The sequence below is a fragment of the Palaemon carinicauda genome, chromosome 6 (genome assembly GCF_036898095.1).
Source record: "Palaemon carinicauda isolate YSFRI2023 chromosome 6, ASM3689809v2, whole genome shotgun sequence".
NCBI classification, from domain to species: domain Eukaryota; kingdom Metazoa; phylum Arthropoda; class Malacostraca; order Decapoda; family Palaemonidae; genus Palaemon; species Palaemon carinicauda.
This window is the reverse complement of record NC_090730.1, coordinates 172,217,527-172,229,313: the sequence shown is the minus strand read 5'-3', so window position 1 is coordinate 172,229,313 and position 11,787 is coordinate 172,217,527.

Here is an 11,787-nt window from a genome sequence, read left to right as displayed (position 1 = left end):
TATAATCCGATGAAATAACTGCCTTGTAGAACACTATCATCCGAGGGAATTACTGCCTTATAGAACGTGATAATCCGAAGGAATTACTGCCTTATAGAACGTGATAATCCGAGGAAATTACTGCCTTGTAGAACGTGATAATCCGAGGAAATTACTGCCTTATAGAACGCGATAATCCGAGCGAATTACTGCCTTATAGAACGTGATAATCCGAGGAAATTACTGCCTTATAGAACGCGATAATCCGAGGGAATTACTGCCTTATAGAACGTGATAATCCGAGGAAATTACTGCCTTATAGAACGCGATAATCCGAGGGAATTACTGCCTTATAGAACGTGATAATCCGAGGGAATTACTGCCTTATAGAACGTGATAATCCGAGAGAATTACTGCCTTATAGAACGTGATAATCCGAGGGAATTACTGCCTTATAGAACGTGATAATCCGAAGAAATTACTGCCTTATAGAACGTGATAATCCGAGGGAATTACTGCCTTATAGAACGTGATAATCCGAGGTAATTACTGCCTTATAAAACGTGATAATCCGAGGGAATTACTGCCTTACAAAAGGTGATAATCCGAGGAAATTACTGCCTTATAGAACGTGATAATCCGAGGGAATTACTGCCTTACAGAAGGTGATAATCCGAGGAAATTAGGCCTACTGCCTTATAGAACGTTATAATCCGAGGGAATTACTGCCTTATAGAACGCTATAATCCAAGGAAATTACTGCCTTATAGAACGCTATAATCCGAGGGAATTACTGCCTTATAGAACACTAAAATCCGAGGAAATTACTGCCTTATAGAACGCTATAATCCGAGGAAATTACTGCCTTAAAGAACGCTATAATCCGAGGAAATTACTGCCTTAAAGAACACTATAATCCGAAGAAATTACTGCCTTATAGAACACTATCATCCGAAGAAATTACTGCCTTATAGAACACTATAATCCGAGGGAATTACTGCCTTATAGAACGTGATAATCCGAGGGAATTACTGCCTTATAGAACGTGATAATCCGAGGGAATTACTGCCTTATAGAACGTGATAATCCGAGGGAATTATTGCCTTATAGAACGTGATAATCCGAGGGAATTACTGCCTTATAGAACGTGATAATCCGAGGGAATTACTGCCTTATAGAACGTGATAATCCGAGGGAATTACTGCCTTATAGAACGTGATAATCCGAGGAATTACTGCCTTATAGAACGTGATAATCCAAGGGAATTACTGCCTTATAGCACGTGATAATCCGAGGAAATTACTGCCTTATAGAACGTGATAATCCGAAGGAATTACTGCCTTATAGAACGTGATAATCCGAGGAAATTACTGCCTTATAGAACGTTATAATCCGAGGGAATTACTGCCTTATAGAACGCTATAATCCGAGGAAATTACTGCTTTATAGAACACTATGATCCGATGAAATAACTGCCTTATAGAACGCGATAATCCGAGGGAATTACTGCCTTATAGAACGTGATAATCCGAGGGAATTACTGCCTTATAGAACGTGATAATCCGAGGGAATTACTGCCTTATAGAACGTGATAATCCGAGGGAATTACTGCCTTATAGAACGAGATAATCCGAGGGAATTACTGCCTTATAGAACGTGATAGTCCGGGGGAATTACTGCCTTATAGAACGTGATAATCCGAGGGAATTACTGCCTTATAGAACGTGATAATCCGAGGGAATTACTGCCTTATAGAACGTGATAATCCGAGGGAATTACTGCCTTATAGAACGTGATAATCCGAGGGAATTACTGCCTTATAGAACGTGATAGTCCGGGGGAATTACTGCCTTATAAAACGTGATAATCCGAAGAAATTACTGCCTTATAGAACGTGATAATCCGAGGGAATTACTGCCTTATAGAACGTGATAATCCGAGGGAATTACTGCCTTATAGAACGTGATAATCCGAGGAAATTACTGCCTTATAGAACGTGATAATCCGAGGGAATTACTGCCTTATAGAACACTATCATCCGAGGAAATTACTGCCTTATAGAACGTGATAATCCGAAGAAATTACTGCCTTATAGAACACTATCATCTGAAGAAATTACTGCCTTATAGAACGTGATAATCCGAAGAAATTACTGCCTTATAGAACGTGATAATCCGAGAGAATTACTGCCTTATAGAACGTGATAATCCGAGGGAATTACTGCCTTATAGAACGTGATAATCCGAGGGAATTACTGCCTTATAGAACACTATCATCCGAGGAAATTACTGCCTTATAGAACACTATAATCCGAAGAAATTACTGCCTTATAGAACACTATCATCTGAAGAAATTACTGCCTTATAGAACGTGATAATCCGAAGAAATTACTGCCTTATAGAACGTGATAATCCGAGAGAATTACTGCCTTATAGAACGTGATAATCCGAGGGAATTACTGCCTTATAGAACGTGATAATCCGAGGGAATTACTGCCTTATAGAACGTGATAATCCGAGGAAATTACTGCCTTATAGAACGTGATAATCCGAGGGAATTACTGCCTTATAGAACACTATCATCCGAGGAAATTACTGCCTTATAGAACACTATAATCCGAAGAAATTACTGCCTTATAGAACACTATCATCTGAAGAAATTACAGCCTTATAGAACGTGATAATCCGAAGAAATTACTGCCTTATAGAACGTGATAATCCGAGAGAATTACTGCCTTATAGAACGTGATAATCCGAGGGAATTACTGCCTTATAGAACGTGATAATCCGAGGGAATTACTGCCTTATAGAACGTGATAATCCGAGGAAATTACTGCCTTATAGAACATGATAATCCGAGGAAATTACTGCCTTATAGAACGTGATAATCCGAGGAAATTACTGCCTTATAGAACGCAATAATCCGAGGGAATTACTGCCTTATAGAACGTGATAATCCGAGGGAATTACTGCCTTATAGAACGTGATAATCCGAGGGAATTACTGCCTTATAGAACGTGATAGTCCGGGGGAATTACTGCCTTATAAAACGTGATAATCCGAAGAAATTACTGCCTTATAGAACGTGATAATCCGAGGGAATTACTGCCTTATAGAACGTGATAATCCGAGGGAATTACTGCCTTATAGAACGTGATAATCCGAGGAAATTACTGCCTTATAGAACGTGATAATCCGAGGGAATTACTGCCTTATAGAACGTGATAATCCGAGGAAATTACTGCCTTATAGAACGCGATAATCCGAGGGAATTACTGCCTTATAGAACGTGATAATCCGAGGAAATTACTGCCTTATAGAACGTGATAATCCGAGGGAATTACTGCCTTATAGAACGTGATAATCCGAGGGAATTACTGCCTTATAGAACGTGATAATCCGAGGGAATTACTGCCTTATAGAACGTGATAATCCGAGGGAATTACTGCCTTATAGAACGTGATAATCCGAGGGAATTACTGCCTTATAGAACGTGATAATCCGAGGGAATTACTGCCTTATAGAACGTATAATCCGAGGAAATTACTGCCTTATAGAACGTATAATCCGAAGAAATTACTGCCTTATAGAACACTATATCCGAAGAAATTACTGCCTTATAGAACACTATCAATCCGAAGAAATTACTGCCTTATAGAACACTATAATCCGAGGGAATTACTGCCTTATAGAACGTGATAATCCGAGGGAATTACTGCCTTATAGAACGTGATAATCCGAGGGAATTACTGCCTTATAGAACGTGATAATCCGAGGGAATTACTGCCTTATAGAACGTATAATCCGAGGAAATTACTGCCTTATAGAACGTATAATCCGAAGAAATTACTGCCTTATAGAACGCTATAATCCGAGGGAAATTACTGCCTTATAGAACGTGATAATCCGAGAAATTACTGCCTTATAGAACGTGATAATCCGAGAGAATTACTGCCTTATAGAACGTGATAATCCGAGGGAATTACTGCCTTATAGAACGTGATAATCCGAGGGAATTACTGCCTTATAGAACGTGATAATCCGAGGAAATTACTGCCTTATAGAACATGATAATCCGAGGAAATTACTGCCTTATAGAACGTGATAATCCGAGGAAATTACTGCCTTATAGAACGCATAATCCGAGGGAATTACTGCCTTATAGAACGTGATAATCCGAGGGAATTACTGCCTTATAGAACGTGATAATCCGAGGGAATTACTGCCTTATAGAACGTGATAATCCGGGGGAATTACTGCCTTATAGAAACGTGATAATCCGAAGAAATTACTGCCTTATAGAACGTGATAATCCGAGGGAATTACTGCCTTATAGAACGTGATAATCCGAGGGAATTACTGCCTTATAGAACGTGATAATCCGAGGGAATTACTGCCTTATAGAACGTGATAATCCGAGGGAATTACTGCCTTATAGAACGTGATAATCCGAGGAAATTACTGCCTTATAGAACGTGATAATCCGAGGGAATTACTGCCTTATAGAACGTGATAATCCGAGGAAATTACTGCCTTATAGAACGCGATAATCCGAGGGAATTACCGCCTTATAGAACGCTATAATCCGAGGGAAATTACTGCCTTATAGAACACTAAAATCCGAGGAAATTACTGCCTTATAGAACGCTATAATCCGAGGGAATTACAGCCTTATAGAACGCTATAATCCGAGGAAATTACTGCCTTATAGAACGCTATAATCCGAGGAAATTACTGCCTTATAGAACACTATCATCCGAAGAAATTACTGCCTTATAGAACGTGATAATCCGAGGGAATTACTGCCTTATAGAACGTGATAATCCGAGGGAATTACTGCCTTATAGAACATGATAATCCGAGGGAATTACTGCCTTATAGAACGTGATAATCCGAGGGAATTACTGCCTTATAGAACGTGATAATCCGAGGGAATTACTGCCTTATAGAACGTGATAATCCGAGGAATTACTGCCTTATAGAACGTGATAATCCGAGGGAATTACTGCCTTATAGAACGTGATAATCCGAGGAAATTACTGCCTTATAGAACGCTATAATCCGAGGAAATTACTGCCTTATAGAACGTTATAATCCGAGAAATTACTGCCTTATAGAACGCTATAATCCGAGGAAATTACTGCCTTATAGAACGTTATAATCCGAGAAATTACTGCCTTATAGAACACTATAATCCGAGGGAATTACTGCCTTATAGAACGTGATAATCCGAAGGAATTACTGCCTTATAGAACGTGATAATCCGAGGAAATTACTGCCTTATAGAACGTGATAATCCGAGGAAATTACTGCCTTATAGAACGTGATAATCCGAGGGAATTACTGCCTTATAGAACGTGATAATCCGAGGAAATTACTGCCTTATAGAACGTGATAATCCGAGGGAATTACTGCCTTATAGAACGTGATAATCCGAGAATTACTGCCTTATAGAACGCGATAATCCGAGGGAATTACTGCCTTATAGAACGTGATAATCCGAGGAAATTACTGCCTTATAGAACGCGATAATCCGAGGAATTACTGCCTTATAGAACGTGATAATCCGAGGAAATTACTGCCTTATAGAACGTGATAATCCGAGGGAATTACTGCCTTATAGAACGTGATAATCCGAGGGAATTACTGCCTTATAGAACGTGATAATCCGAGGAATTACTGCCTTATAGAACGTGATAATCCGAGGGAATTACTGCCTTATAGAACGTGATAATCCGAGGGAATTACTGCCTTATAGAACGTGATAATCCGAGGGAATTACTGCCTTATAGAACGTGATAATCCGAGGGAATTACTGCCTTATAGAACGTGATAATCCGAGGAAATTACTGCCTTATAGAACGTGATAATCCGAGGGAATTACTGCCTTATAGAAACGTGATAATCCGAGGAAATTACTGCCTTATAGAACGTGATAATCCGAGGAATTACTGCCTTATAGAACGTGATAATCCGAGGAAATTACTGCCTTATAGAACGTGATAATCCGAGGGAATTACTGCCTTATAGAACGTGATAATCCGAGGAAATTACTGCCCTTATAGAACGTGATAATCCGAGGGAATTACTGCCTTATAGAACGTGATAATCCGAGGAAATTACTGCCTTATAGAACGTTATAATCCGAGGGAATTACTGCCTTATAGAACGTGATAATCCGAGGAAATTACTGCCTTATAGAACGTTATAATCCGAGGGAATTACTGCCTTATAGAACGCTATAATCCGAGGAAATTACTGCCTTATAGAACGTATAATCCGAAGAAATTACTGCCTTATAGAACACTATAATCCGAGGGAATTACTGCCTTATAGAACGTGATAATCCGAGAAATTACTGCCTTATAGAACGTGATAATCCGAGGGAATTACTGCCTTATAGAACGTGATAATCCGAGGAATTACTGCCTTATAGAACGTGATAATCCGAGGGAATTACTGCCTTATAGAACGTGATAATCCGAGGGAATTACTGCCTTATAGAACGTGATAATCCGAGGGAAATTACTGCCTTATAGAACGTGATAATCCGAGGGAATTACTGCCTTATAGAACGTGATAATCCGAGGGAATTACTGCCTTATAGAACGTGATAATCCGAGGGAATTACTGCCTTATAGAACGTGATAATCCGAGGGAATTACTGCCTTATAGAACGTGATAATCCGAGGGAAATTACTGCCTTATAGAACGTGATAATCCGAGGGAATTACTGCCTTATAGAACGTGATAATCCGAGGGAATTACTGCCTTATAGAACGTGATAATCCGAGGGAAATTACTGCCTTATAGAACGTGATAATCCGAGGGAATTACTGCCTTATAGAACGTGATAATCCGAGGAAATTACTGCCTTATAGAACGTGATAATCCGAGGGAATTACTGCCTTATAGAACGTGATAATCCGAGGGAAATTACTGCCTTATAGAACGTGATAATCCGAGGGAATTACTGCCTTATAGAACGTGATAATCCGAGGAATTACTGCCTTATAGAACGTGATAATCCGAGGGAATTACTGCCTTATAGAACGCTATAATCCAAGGAATTACTGCCTTATAGAACGTATAATCCGAGGGAAATTACTGCCTTATAGAACATAATCCGAGGAATTACTGCCTTATAGAACGTATAATCCGAGGAAATTACTGCCTTATAGAACGCTATAATCCGAGGAAATTACTGCCTTATAGAACACTATAATCCGAGGGAAATTACTGCCTTATAGAACACTATCATCCGAGAAATTACTGCCTTATAGAACGTATAATCCGAGGGAATTACTGCCTTATAGAACGTATAATCCGAGGGAAATTACTGCCTTATAGAACGTGATAATCCGAGGGAATTACTGCCTTATAGAACGTGATAATCCGAGGGAATTACTGCCTTATAGAACGTGATAATCCGAGGGAATTACTGCCTTATAGAACGTGATAATCCGAGGGAATTACTGCCTTATAGAACGTGATAATCCGAGGGAATTACTGCCTTATAGAACGTGATAATCCGAGGGAATTACTGCCTTATAGAACGTGATAATCCGAGGGAATTACTGCCTTATAGAACGTGATAATCCGAGGAAATTACTGCCTTATAGAACGTGATAATCCGAGGGAATTACTGCCTTATAGAACGTGATAATCCGAGGAAATTACTGCCTTATAGAACGTATAATCCGAGGAAATTACTGCCTTATAGAACGTTATAATCCGATGAAATTACTGCCTTATAGAACGCTATAATCCGAGGAAATTACTGCCTTATAGAACGTATAATCCGAGAAATTACTGCCTTATAGAACACTATATCCGAGGGAATTACTGCCTTATAGAACGTGATAATCCGAAGGAATTACTGCCTTATAGAACGTGATAATCCGAGGAAATTACTGCCTTATAGAACGTGATAATCCGAGGAAATTACTGCCTTATAGAACGCGATAATCCGAGGGAATTACTGCCTTATAGAACGTGATAATCCGAGGAAATTACTGCCTTATAGAACGCGATAATCCGAGGGAATTACTGCCTTATAGAACGTGATAATCCGAGGAAATTACTGCCTTATAGAACGCGATAATCCGAGGGAATTACTGCCTTATAGAACGTGATAATCCGAGGAAATTACTGCCTTATAGAACGTGATAATCCGAGGGAATTACTGCCTTATAGAACGTGATAATCCGAGGGAATTACTGCCTTATAGAACGTGATAATCCGAGGGAATTACTGCCTTATAGAACGTGATAATCCGAGGGAATTACTGCCTTATAGAACGCGATAATCCGAGGAATTACTGCCTTATAGAACGTGATAATCCGAGGGAATTACTGCCTTATAGAACGTGATAATCCGAGGGAATTACTGCCTTATAGAACGTGATAATCCGAGGGAATTACTGCCTTATAGAACGTGATAATCCGAGGGAATTACTGCCTTATAGAACGTGATAATCCGAGGAAATTACTGCCTTATAGAACGTGATAATCCGAGGGATTACTGCCTTATAAAACGTGATAATCCGAGGGAAATTACTGCCTTATAGAACGTGATAATCCGAGGAATTACTGCCTTATAGAACGTGATAATCCGAGGAAATTACTGCCTTATAGAACGTGATAATCCGAGGGAATTACTGCCTTATAGAACGTGATAATCCGAGGAAATTACTGCCTTATAGAACGTGATAATCCGAGGGAATTACTGCCTTATAGAACGTGATAATCCGAGGAAATTACTGCCTTATAGAACGTTATAATCCGAGGGAATTACTGCCTTATAGACGTGATAATCCGAGGAAATTACTGCCTTATAGAACGTTATAATCCGAGGGAATTACTGCCTTATAGAACGCTATAATCCGAGGAAATTACTGCCTTATAGAACACTATAATCCGAGAAATTACTGCCTTATAGAACACTATAATCCGAAGAAATTACTGCCTTATAGAACGTGATAATCCGAGAAATTACTGCCTTATAGAACGTGATAATCCGAGGGAATTACTGCCTTATAGAACGTGATAATCCGAGGAAATTACTGCCTTATAGAACGTGATAATCCGAGGGAATTACTGCCTTATAGAACGTGATAATCCGAGGAAATTACTGCCTTATAGAACGTGATAATCCGAGGGAATTACTGCCGTATAGAACGTGATAATCCGAGGGAATTACTGCCTTATAGAACGTGATAATCCGAGGGAATTACTGCCATATAGAACGTGATAATCCGAGGGAATTATTGCCTTATAGAACGTGATAATCCGAGGGAATTACTGCCTTATAGAACGTGATAATCCGAGGGAATTACTGCCTTATAGAACGTGATAATCCGAGGGAATTACTGCCTTATAGAACGTGATAATCCGAGGGAATTACTGCCTTATAGAACGTGATAATCCGAAGAAATTACTGCCTTATAGAACGTGATAATCCGAGGGAATTACTGCCTTAGAGAACGTGATAATCCGAGGAAATTACTGCCTTATAAAACGTGATAATCCGAGGGAATTACTGCCTTACAGAAGGTGATAATCCGAGGAAATTACTGCCTTATAGAACGTGATAATCCGAGGGAATTACTGCCTTATAGAAGGTGATAATCCGAGGAATTAGGCCTACTGCCTTATAGAACGTTATAATCCGAGGGAATTACTGCCTTATAGAACGCTATAATCCAAGGAAATTACTGCCTTATAGAACGCTATAATCCGAGGGAATTACTGCCTTATAAAACATAAAATCCGAGGAAATTACTGCCTTATAGAACGCTATAATCCGAGGAAATTACTGCCTTATAGAACGCTATAATCCAGGAAATTACTGCCTTAAAGAACACTATAATCCGAAGAAATTACTGCCTTATAGAACACTATCATCCGAAGAAATTACTGCCTTATAGAACACTATAATCCGAGGGAATTACTGCCTTATAGAACGTGATAATCCGAGGGAATTACTGCCTTATAGAACGTGATAATCCGAGGGAATTACCGCCTTATAGAACGTGATAATCCGAGGGAATTATTGCCTTATAGAATGTGATAATCCGAGGGAATTACTGCCTTATAGAACGTGATAATCCGAGGGAATTACTGCCTTATAGAACGTGATAATCCGAGGGAATTACTGCCTTATAGAACGTGATAATCCGAGGGAATTACTGCCTTATAGAACGTGATAATCCGAGGGAATTACTGCCTTATAGAACGTGATAATCCGAGGAAATTACTGCCTTATAGAACGTGATAATCCGAGGGAATTACTGCCTTATAGAACGTGATAATCCGAGGAAATTACTGCCTTTTAGAACGTTATAATCCGAGGGAATTACTGCCTTATAGAACGTATAATCTGAGGAAATTACTGCCTTATAGAACACTATCATCCGATGAAATAACTGCCTTATAGAACGCGATAATCCGAGGGAATTACTGCCTTATAGAACGTGATAATCCGAGGGAATTACTGCCTTATAGAACGTGATAATCCGAGGGAATTACTGCCTTATAGAACGTGATAATCCGAGGGAATTACTGCCTTATAGAACGTGATAATCCGAGGAAATTACTGCCTTATAGAACGTGATAATCCGAGGAAATTACTGCATTTAGAACGTGATAATCCGAGGGTATTACTGCCTTTTAGAACGGGATAATCCGAGTAAATTACTGCCTTATAGAACGTGATAATCCGAGGGATTTACTGCCTTATAAAACGTGATAATCCGAGGAAATTACTGCCTTATAGAACGTGATAATCCGAGGGAATTACTGCCTTATAGAACGTGATAATCCGAGGAAATTACTGCCTTATAGAACGTGATAATCCGAGGGAATTACTGCCTTATAGGACGTGATAATCCGAGGGAATTACTGCCTTATAGGACGTGATAATCCGAGGAAATTAGTGCCTTATAGAACGTTATAATCCGAGGGAATTATTGCCTTATAGGACGTGATAATCCGAGGAAATTAGTGCCTTATAGAACACTATAATCCGAAGAAATTACTGCCTTATAGAACACTATCATCCGAAGAAATTACTGCCTTATAGAACGTGATAATCCGAAGAAATTACTGCCTTATAGAACGTGATAATCCGAGGGAATTACTGCCTTATAGAACGTGATAATCAGAGGAAATTACTGCCTTATAGAACGTGATAATCCGAGGGAATTACTGCCTTATAGAACGTGATAATTCGAGGAAATTACTGCCTTATAGAACGTGATAATCCGAGGGAATTACTGCCTTATAGAACGTGATAATCCGAGGGAATTACTGCCTTATAGAACGTGATAATCCGAGGGAATTACTGCCTTATAGAACGTGATAATCCGAGGGAATTATTGCCTTATAGAACGTGATAATCCGAGGGAATTACTGCCTTATAGAACGTGATAATCCGAGGGAATTACTGCCTTATAGAACGTGATAATCCGAGGGAATTACTGCCTTATAGAACGTGATAATCCGAGGGAATTACTGCCTTATAGAACGTGATAATCCGAAGAAATTACTGCCTTATAGAACGTGATAATCCGAGGGAATTACTGCCTTACAGAACGTGATAATCCGAGGAAATTACTGCCTTATAAAACGTGATAATCCGAGGGAATTACTGCCTTACAGAAGGCGATAATCCGAGGAAATTACTGCCTTATAGAACGTGATAATCCGAGGGAATTACTGCCTTAAAGAAGGTGATAATCCGAGGAAATTAGGCCTACTGCCTTATAGAACGTTATAATCCGAGGGAATTACTGCCTTATAGAACGCTA